The sequence below is a fragment of the Adelges cooleyi genome, unplaced genomic scaffold (assembly GCF_023614345.1).
Source record: "Adelges cooleyi isolate 19-005CV unplaced genomic scaffold, UGA_ACOO_1.1 ACOO_flye_CR_arks_rails_tigmint_CR_PRNA_41, whole genome shotgun sequence".
NCBI classification, from domain to species: Eukaryota; Metazoa; Arthropoda; class Insecta; order Hemiptera; family Adelgidae; genus Adelges; species Adelges cooleyi.
Window position 1 is genome coordinate 4,845,323 of NW_026096090.1, and position 15,923 is coordinate 4,861,245.

At 34.4% G+C, this 15,923-nt stretch overlaps 1 long non-coding RNA gene across 1 annotated transcript; it reads right to left on the reverse strand.

Moving 5' to 3' along the window:
- Positions 1–13,147: 13,147 nt before the first annotated feature.
- On the reverse strand, positions 13,148–14,730 carry LOC126841937 (uncharacterized). The gene is made up of 3 exons (XR_007686249.1): positions 14,607–14,730; positions 14,466–14,527; positions 13,148–14,000 (listed from the first exon to the last, which is right to left on the reverse strand). It is a non-coding gene; the product is annotated as an uncharacterized LOC126841937 (long non-coding RNA).
- Positions 14,731–15,923: the final 1,193 nt, after the last annotated feature.

Genomic DNA, 15,923 nt, shown 5'->3' on the forward strand with positions numbered 1-15,923 from the left:
TTAAATTAGAAATAATACCACGAAGCTTATACAAATTAACCGGTAAATTAATTGACATGATCGAAATTTATTAAAACAGAAAAAATGTTCATGCTTAATAGTAATGTGTATAACAGAATGTAAGTTATTGAAGTAATGTTTACCATTGTCCAATACCGAAATATTGATATCATCCAATTTCACTATTGCTCTAACGTCATCCGTCAATTCAAGTGCATTCAGTGGTTCATCGCCGTTAAAAAACTTATTTATAAATTCTATTACCGTTTGCCGGTGGTCTTCACTGGTGATAGAACTATAGAAGCTATCACCAGTGAAACCAAGTGCTAAACTAATCATTTGCGGTATTGCTCATAAGTAGATAGTAAAATGCCGGTTCTGTGCCGAATGGAATGTGCCGATTCATCATAATTTTAAAATTTGATGCATTTAATGACGTCATCACATTCCATTCGGCACAGAACCAGCCTGCATTGTTGACCTAGGTCAGTGACACCCCCCTCCACTCCGACCCCAGCAACTAAGTTATTGCATGCACTTTTGACCTAGGTCAGTAGAATACCCCTCCTCTCCGACCATCATAGATATGTTATCGTATGCAGTTTGAACCTAGGTGAGTGTCATACCCCCTCCCTTCGACACCCCGTCCATGTATGCATATTTTACCTAGGTCAGTGTCGTACCCCCTTCGACAACGAGTCGATTGTACATTTGACCTATGTCAGTGCCGTACCCCCACCTCGACTCAAAACGGGTACCGTGTGACGGCGCCCTAACTTCGGCGGCTGTTGGTACACACACGGGCTTATTAATTTAACGTATGGATTTATATAATTTTAAGTATGGGGTATATGTGATGTCACCACGGTTCGGCGGCGACTGGTACATACACGGTTTTATCAATTTTATGGTAAAAAAAAAAATATTAATTCTGAGATAGGCACGGGAAATTCCTTAAAGAGGTGAAATGCAGGCGTCGTGGGAGAATCATAGATACCACGCAACAGGTATTGCAACCTAAGGGGATGCGAAAATGATCAATCGGTCGGAGTAAGTACGATGTATGTGTGACGTCACTACGGTATCAGTAAAAAAAAAAAATTGGCACATGTGGCGGCAGCGAGAGATAGTCCTTTTAAATCTGGTTCTATTATTTATGTTGACATGCATGTATATCATTGTTCTTAACGGTAGTTTTTTTCATCAAGGCATCAAACAGATGGCAAACTATCTATCCAGACAGTTATTGAGTCTTGTATACAGTTATTATGACCATGGTCGAGGGTACTGTGTGTGTTTTTGACTTGTCCGACTAAATCTATATGATTGATAACTTTTTTCTACAACAGATTGATTTTTAAAATAACCACAAGTAGTAAACAATTTTCTTAAAAATTTGTGATCATTTCTCAATCATGTTCTATTAATAACTTTAATGATTTCTAATAATTTAGAGGTGTTATAGTCTAACAGTACAACATTATCTCTTCATCCGTAATATATAATATTATGACTGAACTTCAAGGGTTAACTTGGTTACTGTAGTGGTATGACAAGATAAAAAAATTATACTCCTCGCTACCGTTAAAACAACATCTAATATTCTTTCTATACTTTTTGTGGTTCTGGACATTGATGGATCTGATATTGGTGTCAACGTGATGCATAAATGGTTTCTCAATGGTGTACAGCGATGCATTAGTGTTGTTCTGTGAATGTCTAGACCGATATTGCTATTAGCATGCTTTCGAACCTTTTGTTAATGTCAGTGTTATTCTTGGCATTACGTGTGATGTTGCACTGTATTGTATATTTAGGGAGAGAACTAATTCTTAACCAGATATTCTGAACCAGATTCGACTGAGGCATATGGAAACTCCAAAAGGTTTAAAAAATACATATCTAAACTATATTTTATGTTTAAAGACTTGAAGACCAGAAGACTTGACGAGTAGACATCAATCAAGTATATTAAGTCGATTGAAGAGACCTAATAGATGAGCATTTTGAGACGTTAATTATAAGAGTAATAGTCTTAAATTAGGACACTAGGTATTGCATGTTGGTTTTAATGCATAAGTAAGCATGCAGAGGAAGAGTTTATTCTAAAGAAAAGTTTTATCTTGTATTCAAAAATAAGAATTTTAAAATGTCGAAGGACTGTAGTACTTGGTTAACAAATAATACAAATATGTGAGGAGAGATGACAGTACATTATGTCAACCCTAAAGATCGTTTGAAACTATCGAGAAATTTTCATAGTCAGAATGCTAGAGTTTCATATTATATAAATAAAAACAGATCCAAACGAGAAGTCGATTGTCAATACCATAGTGCTCAAGAATTTTTATTAAAAGTGATCTATATTACAATCGTCGGATGCCTTTTTCAACGTGGATCACATCAACTTGACTGTGCTGACGAAAGGAGTTAAGGATATATATGCTAAGAACTAGATTACAAGTAATAGTTTGTCTATCAAATCTGAATCTACGGTAATCATTAATTAAGACGTGGTTAAGTGTTGTGTGAATTGTCTATAGTACTATGGATTGAAATAGCTCGACGATAAACAAGAATAATGTGATATTATGACGTTAGTTTGAAATATTCACAGGATTATAATTTTTTAGAATATGTATAATGGAATTCATTTTTAATATAGTTATGAATATAACATGAGTAATGTATTTATTAATGACATTTTTGTTTTTAACGATTACCGACTGTCTATGCTTTTGTATCAAACAATGATTATCCAGGTCGCATTTATTTGTGAAAATATCACCACATCCACATACATGTTGTTCAATATCCATTTTGTATTTTAAATTATAAACAACAAAATACCAAAAAAATCAGTTGCTAATTCAACATGACCAAAATATTATTTTATTGTAAGTAAAATTGATTTATTAAGACAATTTATTAAGATCAATATAATATTATTATTATTATACCACTTTAGTATACTATTATATTTCAATGTTTTGTTTTAATTAATTACTTATATATAAATCATTATTACTAAATAAATTCAATAAAAGGTTCTATAGTTAATTATTGTTTTTTATTTTTATGTAATTTTATATTATAAATATTCATGACATAAATTATTTATATATATATATATATGATTACAACTCATATATTATGTTATATTAAATAGTAATAAAAAAATTAATGATATGTATATATATATTGGTTTAACAATACATCTACTTAAAATCAAACTTAAAAGCATTTCCATTGAAAAATATTAATTATTATAAAAAAAATAAAATACATGTTGTCGATATATTGATCTATTCAAAATCAAATTTATATATATATATATATAAATAAGCTGGATAACCACCGATGATTTTTGGTAAACATAATATTATATTGTATACTGTATAATATTTTGATATCCATCAAAGAGGCCACCGAGGGTTGTAGTATATTAAACCAGAAGTTTGTTTACATTTAAAAATGAATGTCAATCGCGGCCGCCGCGCGTGGTGATTTTTTTAACCGTGGTGACATCACATTTTACCGTGGTGACGTCACACATACCCCATACTTACAATTAACCATACATTAAATTGATAAGCCCGTGGATGTTCCAGACACCGGCCGAGGATATGGCGCCGTCACACCGTACTCGTCGAGGTGGGGGTACGGCATAGGTCAACTGTGCAAACATGTTGTTATGGTACGGCACTGACCTAGGTCAAATATGCATACATGGACGGGGTGTCGAAGGGAGGGGGTATGACACTCACCTAGGTTCAAACTGCATACGATAACATGTCTATGATGGTCGGAGAGGAGGGGTATTCTACTGACCTAGGTCAAAAGTGCATGCAATAACTTAGTTGCTAGGGTCAGAGTGGAGGGGGGTGTCACTGACCTAGGTCAACAATGCAGGTCGGTTCTGTGCCGAATGGAATGTGACGACGTCATTAAATGCATAAAATTTTAAAATTATGATGAATCGGCAACTCAACAAAAGTCTTGCACTAAAATATAAAAAATTTACCCTATCTTACGGTATTAAAAAAATGTGTAAAATTGTTATACATTTTATATAAACTTTATAAAATCTTGAATTTGTTTTTTAATTTTTTAGCTAATTAAAAATTTGAAAAACAATAAGGGGATTTCATGTTTTTAAGGAACTTTGTATAGACATTAAAAAAAAAGAGATTTTAATAAATTTCGACCATGTCAATTAATTTACCTGTTAATTTGTATAAGCTTCAAGGTATTATAATTAATACAAATCATTTTTTCTATGAGTAAAAGCTATTTTGGTTTTATTTTAGACCAAAAAGCCAGACAAAATTTCAACTACATAATATGATGCGGTCCAATTAAATTTGTTTAAAGAGATTCGAGTTCTCAACTATGTGTTATGCAGGAAGCCGATTTTCATTTAAACATTTCAATTTCTTGTAAATAAATAAATTAATTAAATTTTCAATTTTTTTCAATTTTAAAACCCAATTTTTTTTTACATAAAACAGAAATTGTGTATCTTATCAGAATTAAAATCGGACTGTCCTAAGTCTGTCTGGCTCTTTGGTCTAAAACATCTAAAAAGCAGATCGTTATGTTAGATCATTAAATTGTCTACAGACAATGTTTGTACACATTTTACCAAAAATGCATTATTATATGAGAACAAATTTAACATAAATTAATAAATCGTCTTTTAATTAATAAAAGACAATAAGGTTGACCAGGGTCTATTTTTTTAATAATAGACTTAATATATTTAATAGACACGCATTAGAGGGGGCTGGTCTCAGCCGTCCATCTACAACGTACCAGGGACGTGAGATTTATATATTGATTAGCCATTATTTGTCAATATATATTTATTTACGTCATAAGGTTACTATAGTAAGTAGGTATTATTATTATAATAATATACTGTATGTTATTTTAAGGTTTTTGTCTACCAAGTTTTATTTCTGAAAAACAGGCAGACAAGCACTTGTATAATAAGGTCACAGGACTCAAAACGTGAAGGTATGTCGTACCAATTATTATAGTCTTGCTTTGATAATGGTATTAGTTGAAACACGCTTTATTATTTCAGGAAAAACGGCAGATAGCAATTGTATATTGTACGCAGATTGAATACTTACAGTCAACAGAAACGTAAGTCGTACCATTGTACTATTCCATTGCACAGACCGAACCAGTGATCCGATAAGCAATCTACAAACAGATTTGAATTCACCATTTGAGTTTACTTACGATTGGTCAGGGCACTCTTTTAACTTTAACCCTTTCCAAATTTGAAATAATGTTCAAACGTGTTTTATACATAGTAGGAATAAGATATCAAAAAAGTACCCTGACCCTTAATAAGTAAACTTTATGACGAATTCAAATCTGTTTTCAGATTACTTATCGGATCACTGGTTCAGCCTGTGTGATGCAACAAAAAATGTATGTTATATTAACTAAAATGGTTTTTACTCATAGACAAAATAATTTAAATTAGAAATAATACCACGAAGCTTATACAAATTAACCGGTAAATTAATTGACATGATCGAAATTTATTAAAACAGAAAAAATGTTCATGCTTAATAGTAATGTGTGTAACATTAAATGTGAGTTATTGAAGTAATGTTTACCATTGTCCAATACCGAATTATTGAAATAACATCCAATTTCACTATTGCTCTAACGTCATCCATCAATTCAAGTGCATTCAGTGTTTCATCGCGGTGAAAAAACTTATTTATAAATTCCATTACCGTTTGCCGGTGGTCTTCACTGGTGATAGAACTATAGAAGCTATCACCAGTGAAACCAAGTGCTAAACCAATCTTTACACTAAATGTATGTGCGGTTGTGTCTGATCAAGGGACAAACAATCAGTCAGCGTATAAGATGTTAGGTATGACATCTGAAAAACCTTATTTTTATGTACGTTATAAACAAATATTTTCTGTAAATGATGTGCCACATATTTTCAAAAATATTCGTAATAATTGTCTTAATTTTGAAAAATTTTGTTATAATATTTTATAATTTGAATGTAATTTTGATTTGTATTAAACTATACTATTCTACAAACCACTTTGGTCGCTAGTCAACGCTGGACAACAGTTATTGTTACTTGTTATAACAATTATTGTTAATTATTGTTACAGGATGTTTAACCCTTTATGGGTTGTTGCCCCTGTTGGCTTAGTTGTACTGGCGTACTACTCGTACAAGTGTTATGTAAAAGGAGACGATGAGGAGGACTGGCAGGATGAGGAGGACTGGCAGGATGAGGAGGTGTGGCAGGAAGAGGAGCGGCAGGAAGAGGAGCGACAGAAGGAGGTGCGGCAAGAAGAGGAGCAGCAGGAGGAGAAGCGACAGAAGGAACAGGTGTGGAAAGAAGAGACCAAGACGGAAATGTTGAGCCAACAGAGGGAGTTGTTAGGGACCTGCCTGGAAGTAGCCCAGCAGGTCCGCGAACCTGGTCAATATTCCAAGTTCATCGACCTACTGTCCGCAGTGTTGGCATTCCCAGAAAACGAAATAACAGATACGGCAAGGATAATATTTAAGCCTATTCTTCACCGCATGAGACCGGACGAATTGCGGAAGTTCGACAAAATGGTGGACAAAAAGAAAAGAATTTTAAAACGAACTCCGACGCCGTTCGGCGGCAACGTGTACAACGATGTACTCGAAGGTGCCAGGTAACTTTTGGTACGCCGTCGGACTGTTGGTATGTATCTCTAATTACTTTTGTTCCTTTTTTTCCCTGCTATACCTTTGATTTTTATAACCTCTATCGTAACTGTTCTCCCTATTGTAATTTTTATCACTAGATCATTTATAATCTCTGTCTCTTGAGAATGACCTATCCCTTCTACTATCTCTGCCTCTCGAAAATGACCTGTTTCTGCTATCATATCTCTCTCTTGAAACTGACCTGTCTCTTCTGTTCCTATCAGAATCTAAATCAAACTTGATTGTGTCAAGTCATCGTTTTAAAATGGCGACCAAATTTTGCCGAAAGTGACGTTTATTCAAGATTCGCCTCCCTGTGTGTTCTGCGTGCGCTACCTACTTTTCTCCGGTCAAACACCACTCGTGATCCACCGTAGATTACTCAGGGCGCCAATTCTCGAATATTTATCGAATTTGACAACATTTTCTCGCCATCGGTTTAAAATGGTGACCAAATTTTGCCGAAAGTGACGTTTATTCAAGATTCGCCTCCCTGTGTGTTCTGCGTGCGCTACCTACTTTTCTCCGGTCAAACACCACTCGTGATCCACCGTAGATTACTCAGGGCGCCAATTCTCGAATATTTATCGAATTTGACAACATTTTCTCGCCATCGGTTTAAAATGGTGACCAAATTTTGCCGAAAGTGACGTTTATTCAAGATTCGCCTCCCTGTGTGTTCTGCGTGCGCTACCTACTTTTCTCCGGTCAAACACCACTCGTGATCCACCGTAGATTATTCAGGGCGCCAATTCTCGAATATTTATCGAATTTGACAACATTTTCTCGCCATCGGTTTAAAATGGTGACCAAATTTTGCCGAAAGTGACGTTTATTCAAGATTCGCCTCCCTGTGTGTTCTGCGTGCGCTACCTACTTTTCTCCGGTCAAACACCACTCGTGATCCACCGTAGATTATTCAGGGCGCCAATTCTCGAATATTTATCGAATTTGACAACATTTTCTCGCCATCGGTTTAAAATGGTGACCAAATTTTGCCGAAAGTGACGTTTATTCAAGATTCGCCTCCCTGTGTGTTCTGCGTGCGCTACCTACTTTTCTCCGGTCAAACACCACTCGTGATCCACCGTAGATTATCCAGGGCGCCAATTCTCGAATATTTATCGAATTTGACAACATTTTCTCGCCATCGGTTTAAAATGGTGACCAAATTTTGCCGAAAGTGACGTTTATTCAAGATTCGCCTCCCTGTGTGTTCTGCGTGCGCTACCTACTTTTCTCCGGTCAAACACCACTCGTGATCCACCGTAGATTATTCAGGGCGCCAATTCTCGAATATTTATCGAATTTGACAACATTTTCTCGCCATCGGTTTAAAATGGTGACCAAATTTTGCCGAAAGTGACGTTTATTCAAGATTCGCCTCCCTGTGTGTTCTGCGTGCGCTACCTACTTTTCTCCGGTCAAACACCACTCGTGATCCACCGTAGATTATTCAGGGCGCCAATTCTCGAATATTTATCGAATTTGACAACATTTTCTCGCCATCGGTTTAAAATGGTGACCAAATTTTGCCGAAAGTGACGTTTATTCAAGATTCGCCTCCCTGTGTGTTCTGCGTGCGCTACCTACTTTTCTCCGGTCAAACACCACTCGTGATCCACCGTAGATTATTCAGGGCGCCAATTCTCGAATATTTATCGAATTTGACAACATTTTCTCGCCATCGGTTTAAAATGGTGACCAAATTTTGCCGAAAGTGACGTTTATTCAAGATTCGCCTCCCTGTGTGTTCTGCGTGCGCTACCTACTTTTCTCCGGTCAAACACCACTCGTGATCCACCGTAGATTATTCAGGGCGCCAATTCTCGAATATTTATCGAATTTGACAACATTTTCTCGCCATCGGTTTAAAATGGTGACCAAATTTTGCCGAAAGTGACGTTTATTCAAGATTCGCCTCCCTGTGTGTTCTGCGTGCGCTACCTATTTTTCTCCGGTCAAACACCACTCGTGATCCACCGTAGATTATTCAGGGCGCCAATTCTCGAATATTTATCGAATTTGACAACATTTTCTCGCCATCGGTTTAAAATGGTGACCAAATTTTGCCGAAACTGACGTTTATTCAAGATTCGCCTCCCTGTGTGTTCTGCGTGCGCTACCTACTTTTCTCCGGTCAAACACCACTCGTGATCCACCGTAGATTATCCAGGGCGCCAATTCTCGAATATTTATCGAATTTGACAACATTTTCTCGCCATCGGTTTAAAATGGTGACCAAATTTTGCCGAAAGTGACGTTTATTCAAGATTCGCCTCCCTGTGTGTTCTGCGTGCGCTACCTACTTTTCTCCGGTCAAACACCACTCGTGATCCACCGTAGATTATTCAGGGCGCCAATTCTCGAATATTTATCGAATTTGACAACATTTTCTCGCCATCGGTTTAAAATGGTGACCAAATTTTGCCGAAAGTGACGTTTATTCAAGATTCGCCTCCCTGTGTGTTCTGCGTGCGCTACCTACTTTTCTCCGGTCAAACACCACTCGTGATCCACCGTAGATTATTCAGGGCGCCAATTCTCGAATATTTATCGAATTTGACAACATTTTCTCGCCATCGGTTTAAAATGGTGACCAAATTTTGCCGAAAGTGACGTTTATTCAAGATTCGCCTCCCTGTGTGTTCTGCGTGCGCTACCTACTTTTCTCCGGTCAAACACCACTCGTGATCCACCGTAGATTATCCAGGGCGCCAATTCTCGAATATTTATCGAATTTGACAACATTTTCTCGCCATCGGTTTAAAATGGTGACCAAATTTTGCCGAAAGTGACGTTTATTCAAGATTCGCCTCCCTGTGTGTTCTGCGTGCGCTACCTACTTTTCTCCGGTCAAACACCACTCGTGATCCACCGTAGATTATTCAGGGCGCCAATTCTCGAATATTTATCGAATTTGACAACATTTTCTCGCCATCGGTTTAAAATGGTGACCAAATTTTGCCGAAAGTGACGTTTATTCAAGATTCGCCTCCCTGTGTGTTCTGCGTGCGCTACCTACTTTTCTCCGGTCAAACACCACTCGTGATCCACCGTAGATTATTCAGGGCGCCAATTCTCGAATATTTATCGAATTTGACAACATTTTCTCGCCATCGGTTTAAAATGGTGACCAAATTTTGCCGAAAGTGACGTTTATTCAAGATTCGCCTCCCTGTGTGTTCTGCGTGCGCTACCTACTTATCTCCGGTCAAACACCACTCGTGATCCACCGTAGATTATCCAGGGCGCCGATTCTCGAATATTTATCGAATTCGACAAAATTTTCTCGCCATCGGTTTAAAATGGTGACCAAATTTGCTCCCCAGTGCTACTCTGCTGAACCTGAAAGCTGCTACACCTGGTCTCCAAGAGCGATCCAACCTCTGCTGAACGCCCTCACTTTCTCGTGCCCTCATTTTATCCCTGTGGACAGGGGAGTAAGAATACTTCCAAGGTTCTCGCGCCTGTCGTAAAAGGCGACTAAAGCGGCGTCGAGCCCGACGTAAAGTGGCCTTCTGACAGGTCACTTCTTCTTGAGACACACCTTCTGCGGCCCGCAATTAGCACCTAGGGCGCCGATTCTCGAATGTATTGTCGAATTTGACAATATTTTGGTATAATATGGCGACAAAATCTTCGTCGAAAGCGACAAACATTCGAGAATCTGCCCCCCAGTGCTACTAGGCGGGCCGCAGTCGTAGGGGATCCCTTCGGGGTGAACCACTGAAGCCAAGGAACACCTGTCCCATGCACTTAGTGCATGGCATTTGCTATGACGTTAACTAATTGTGTTTAATCATCTTCTGCGGAGATTTTTAGCTTTTACAGCAGTACCGTTTGGCGTCAGACAGCTTCAGGCTCGAGATGAAGGCAAGCATCGGCGATGGATCTGCTCCTGCTGGCCTTCTGGAATCGCCTACAAGCCGAGAGAGAAGACTTCCTCGGTAGCAACTGACGCAAGTTTCTGACAGGTCACTTCTTCTTGAGACCGCTATAGGCCAAGGAACACCTGTCCCATGCACTTAGTGCATGGCATTTGCTATGACGTTAACTAATTGTGTTTAATCATCTTTTGCGGAGATTTTTAGCGTTTACAGCAGTACCGTTTGGCGTCAGACAGCTTCAGGCTCGAGATGAAGGCAAGCATCGGCGATGGATCTGCTCCTGCTGGCCCTCTGGAATCGCCTACGAGCCGAGAGAGAAGACTTCCTCGGTCGCAACTGACGCAAGTTTCTGACAGGTCACTTCTTCTTGAGACCGCTATAGGCCAAGGAACACCTGTCCATGCACTTTGTGCATGCCACTTGCTATGACGTTGACGCGGTCACATCGCGACTAGGTGGTGGCCGAGTACTAATTACACCCGCACCCGCTTTCTCTACTCGTCCGACAGGCCACGCTCGCCGCTCAACCGGACACTTCCATTGTAGATGGATACACGGACATTTTTATGAATATACCTTGTCTTCAACCTTTTGTGTAAATAATAAAGATCAACCGTGATACTTAAACCCGGCGTATATTTTATTTTCACAACAATTACCCTTTTTGTCTATCACGATTTCAACATTTGGTTGAAATCGCTAATTTATCATGGGGCGCACCGGGAAAACTCCCGGTGTTTTTCTATTTTGAAGGCCTAGAAAAAGGTAGATAGTGATAAACATTATTTGAAGGGCAGAGAGGAAAAACGGTAGTTGTCACATTATGAAAGTTTTAGAGTATAGCAAAAACAAAGTTCGTGAATTCCTCTACCTCTTACATTAAAACAAAAAAAATCACATTAAATGCTACTCTAATAATAAAAGTATTTATTTAAACAATCTATTGACATAAAAAAAAAAATTATTGGCATAAATTGAAAAAAACTATTTGAAAACATTTTCATAATGTGACAACTACCGTTTTTTCCCTGTTCCCTTCATTTCCATCGTGGTACACAGGATAGGCAAGACATAATAATATTTTCTAAATTACAAAATACAATAAATTATGATATTTGAACGTATAATATAAATCTGTGCCATTCCGTTTTACCTAATCTACCTACATAAAATAACTTCTGCATACCTAATAAAGGATTAGCGAAGTTGTATTTTCTATTGTTCTCTAAACACTCAATATAAAGAAGTTTCTCGTCAAATGTGTAATTCATTATTATATATTACTAGTATACTCAGTCAACAAAAATTATAAAACAATTTCTGAACTATAAAAATATAAATATTACCGGCTGTCGGTATATTTTTCTTAGTTACCAACTATCCCTGCATTAATCACTTAATACATTACTGACTACTGCATAATACATTGTATTGCAATGCTAATGTATAGTGATGGGCATAATCGAGATATCTCGATTATGAAAACAATAGAGATATTTCGATTATGATAAAAATAATTGAATAATTTCAATTGTATGTAAAATAATAGAATTTTCTCTCGAACAGCGAACTCGAAGTGTTTCGAATCGTCGGTTGTCGTGTCTGTCAATTGATAAACATTATTACTAATTTCGTAATTGAAGGGGTCAGTGGATAAAGGTGTTAACTGACATTTTTGAAGTTGTTCAGGAATGCTACTTTTGTAACTAAATATTACACAAAATCTATAGAACTTTTTTATAATCAATATATGAAATAACTTATAAGTGGAAAAAAATCGGTCTATAATATTCTATGGATGCTCTATAATATTCTTTGACACTTTTGTTTATGCATTTTCGAAAAAATGTCAGTTAACATGGATTACGGTACATAATTAAATTGAAGATAATAATAATTATTGAACGATTAAAAAAAATAAAACATCTTTGTCATTTTATTTAAGACACCCACTAATAATTAAGTATTATTACTTCTAAATTACGATTCAATTAATAATAGGTATTATACCGACAAATAAAAAAAGACATTAAATTATTCATTTACTATAAGTAGGTGCATATTTCTTTACTTATACCTATTTGATTTGGTTATAACTTCTTTATCTTCGCCTAACACTCCCAACTACATGGGGTCGGCAATTTGGTTATAACTTATAAATGGAATTAATGTAATCGAACATACTCAAAATCAGTAAAAATAGTCTATTATTTTAATAATAGACGATTTTAGTTTTGAGTAATTTTTCGAGAGATTCTCTCAAATACTAATCATTTGATTATGCCCATCACTATTAATGTACAGCAGTTTTATAAACAGCTGATATAGTACCTTAATACGTAAACTATAAATAGTACCAACTTAAAAATCAAGTTTTAAATAATTTATTATAATGAAGGCTATTTTAACATTACAATTGTTTCACTGATTGTCAACCATAATTTAGTAGAAATATACAAAATATTAGTACATTATCTATTACACCAAATCTTATAAATTCTATTAAAAAAAAATATGAACACAGTTTAACATTAAATTTATGCTAATTATATTATAGATAAATTATCTACATTTTGTTGTAAAAGCAGTAAAATCGGACCATTATTTACAAAACGCATTTTTCCTCTGCCAATAGTAGTAAATGAATTTAAGAATTTCCTTATGATCGTCGTGAATAATTACTAAAAATTGAGTTAGCTGGTTATTGCACCGGTCCCTTCTAATGCTTTACATGTAAAAATAGCTAAGTAAATAATAAATAGGAACAGTTTATATAAAGACAAGTTCATTTATGTGTTTTAAACTTGTACATATTATTATAAAACACCTCACATTTTCTTTATCTACTCCATATTGGAATACTATACTAAATTGGGTTCTATGAGATATTTAGACACTGCTTGAGATGGTAGAACCAATATTTAGTCTGCACTTTTTATCAAGATTTTCTTAATTAGCTTTAGAACTTACATGTTGTATTTATATATTTATTACAAATGAATCATTAAATTGTGTTTTAATACATAGTTCCACAACAATATTAACTATTTTACTTTGTACATTTTTATGTTTCTGAATATTTGAGATCTTTAAATCTTATACTACAATATGGACTTTTTTTTTTATATTATAATGTTATTTTTAATCAATTTAATTTATAAATGAATTTAAATATTTAAAGCAATTTATCGATAATAAATAATTTGTGACTATAATGGTATGGGACTGTTGTATCATTTATAGATAATAAATATTAAAATAAAAAATAGTTATATTGAATAAATTATTAATTTTGACTCAAATGACCAGGGCCTACTGGTTCGTCGCTCGGGCTCGATTCACTCTCGCTCGATGAACTTTCTGCAATATCCCAATTATCTATAAATAATAATGAAAAAATTAATTTTGAATTAATATCATAACATTAACATTCTTCAAATCAAACAAAATGTTTCTCCTTAAGTTTTAAAAGTACGTAATGAAAATCTTTAGTATACTTAGAACTATATCATAATGATAATTTTACTTAAATCAACTAATGAGTTATTCATTAGCTAAGTTTACATAGCTCGATAGTAAATGAAGTGATGAGAACTAAGAAGTGGGTACAAGTGACATTTTTTTTTTCAAAAACAAGTTTTTGATTATACAATATTTGTCAATGAATTCTATTGTTTTACAATTTTTGAAAGAGAAATGAACATCACTCGCCAGAACACTTGCAAAATAGAATTTAAATTTTGCTCTCCTGTTCAAATTTGTTTAAAAATAACTTATATTTGATTGATTTTAATCACTTCAAATAGTCTAATTTAATAAAAGTAGTGTATGGTTGGTGATTACCTTTATAGACATCTTCTAAACAAAGCATTTCATCTAATCCTTTTGTCAAGTTTTTCAAAAAACTAAAATAAAAGAATTTGTTTGTTATAAAATTAATTTACTGCTGCAAAAAAATTAAAGTAAAAGGCATAAATTAATTACCTGTCTTCTGATGTACCTTGTTCTTCAGTTTCACCATTTTCCATGGATAATGTATTCTGTAATTAACATAATTAAGTTTCCAAGTAAGTCGTAAGGTCATTTAATATTACCCGAAATTATAAGACGTGTGACCAAAGACTTTGAGAAACCAAACTGACAAAGGACGAAAGACACCCTATGTTCGGACATAACCATATGTGATTTTGTTTTTTAGATTTACCAAATTTGTTACCTAATTTATTTATGTATTTTATTATTTAAGTATTTACCAAGGTTTTTTTTTAATATTTTTATATTATTTGGACTATTGATAATTGGCATTTTATATTCGGACTTGATCTTTATTATCTAATTTCAATCGTATACACTATACACGTAAAATTCATAATAAATTACATTATATTATAGTATATACCTATCATATAAGTATATGTTATAATTTAATATTATTTGGTATAAAATAATAATAATTTTATTAAAATTTCCCTCAAATTGTTTATATTACTATTTAAATAAAACATTATTTTTACTTTTTACCTAAATTAGTTAACGATTTCAGAATTTGGCTGTCAAGTATAAATTAGTTTTACCACATCTTACATATGTATTCTGTAGTTAAAGAATACAGGTAGGAGCTTATAAGCTTTGTCTTCAATCTTGTCTTTTAGAAGATATATTATTAACAAAATTTGGTACCTAAAGGATATATTAGAGCAAGATAACGGAACATATGACACTTGTAGTTTAAATACCTTACATGAATAACTAGAACAAAACACATATTTCATTTTCAAGTTTCCACATAAATCAATATATACATTATAAGGTTATAGTCCAAAGTGAACCTTTTGCCAGATAAAGACTCGTGAAGAGAAAAAAATTGTTGTACGGCCCCTTTTGCATGGGATAATAGGTAGATAATACGAATATGGCATAATATAAAATTACTGTAAACTAGATTTAACAATTCTGTTGTATTAATAAAAATGATCAAACTTGGGTCGTAATCGTATAAACGTCATACTCAATAAATATATAATGTAATTTAATAAAAACTTGCTTTTATGTTGGTGAGATTATCAAATCAGACTGATCGGTATTAAAATACCTTGCAAGACTGAATGTTATTTATAATCAATTAGTAGGTTTTTAAAATAATTATTATTCACTTAATATTTTACAGAAATTAGTTTATATTAAGCTACTCTGGGTATATATTTTTATTATATAAACCAAACTAAACAATATGAATTTGTTCTGAAATAGTTATTCATATGATTTAAAAATATGATACAATTTTTGGTCAATATAAATTTG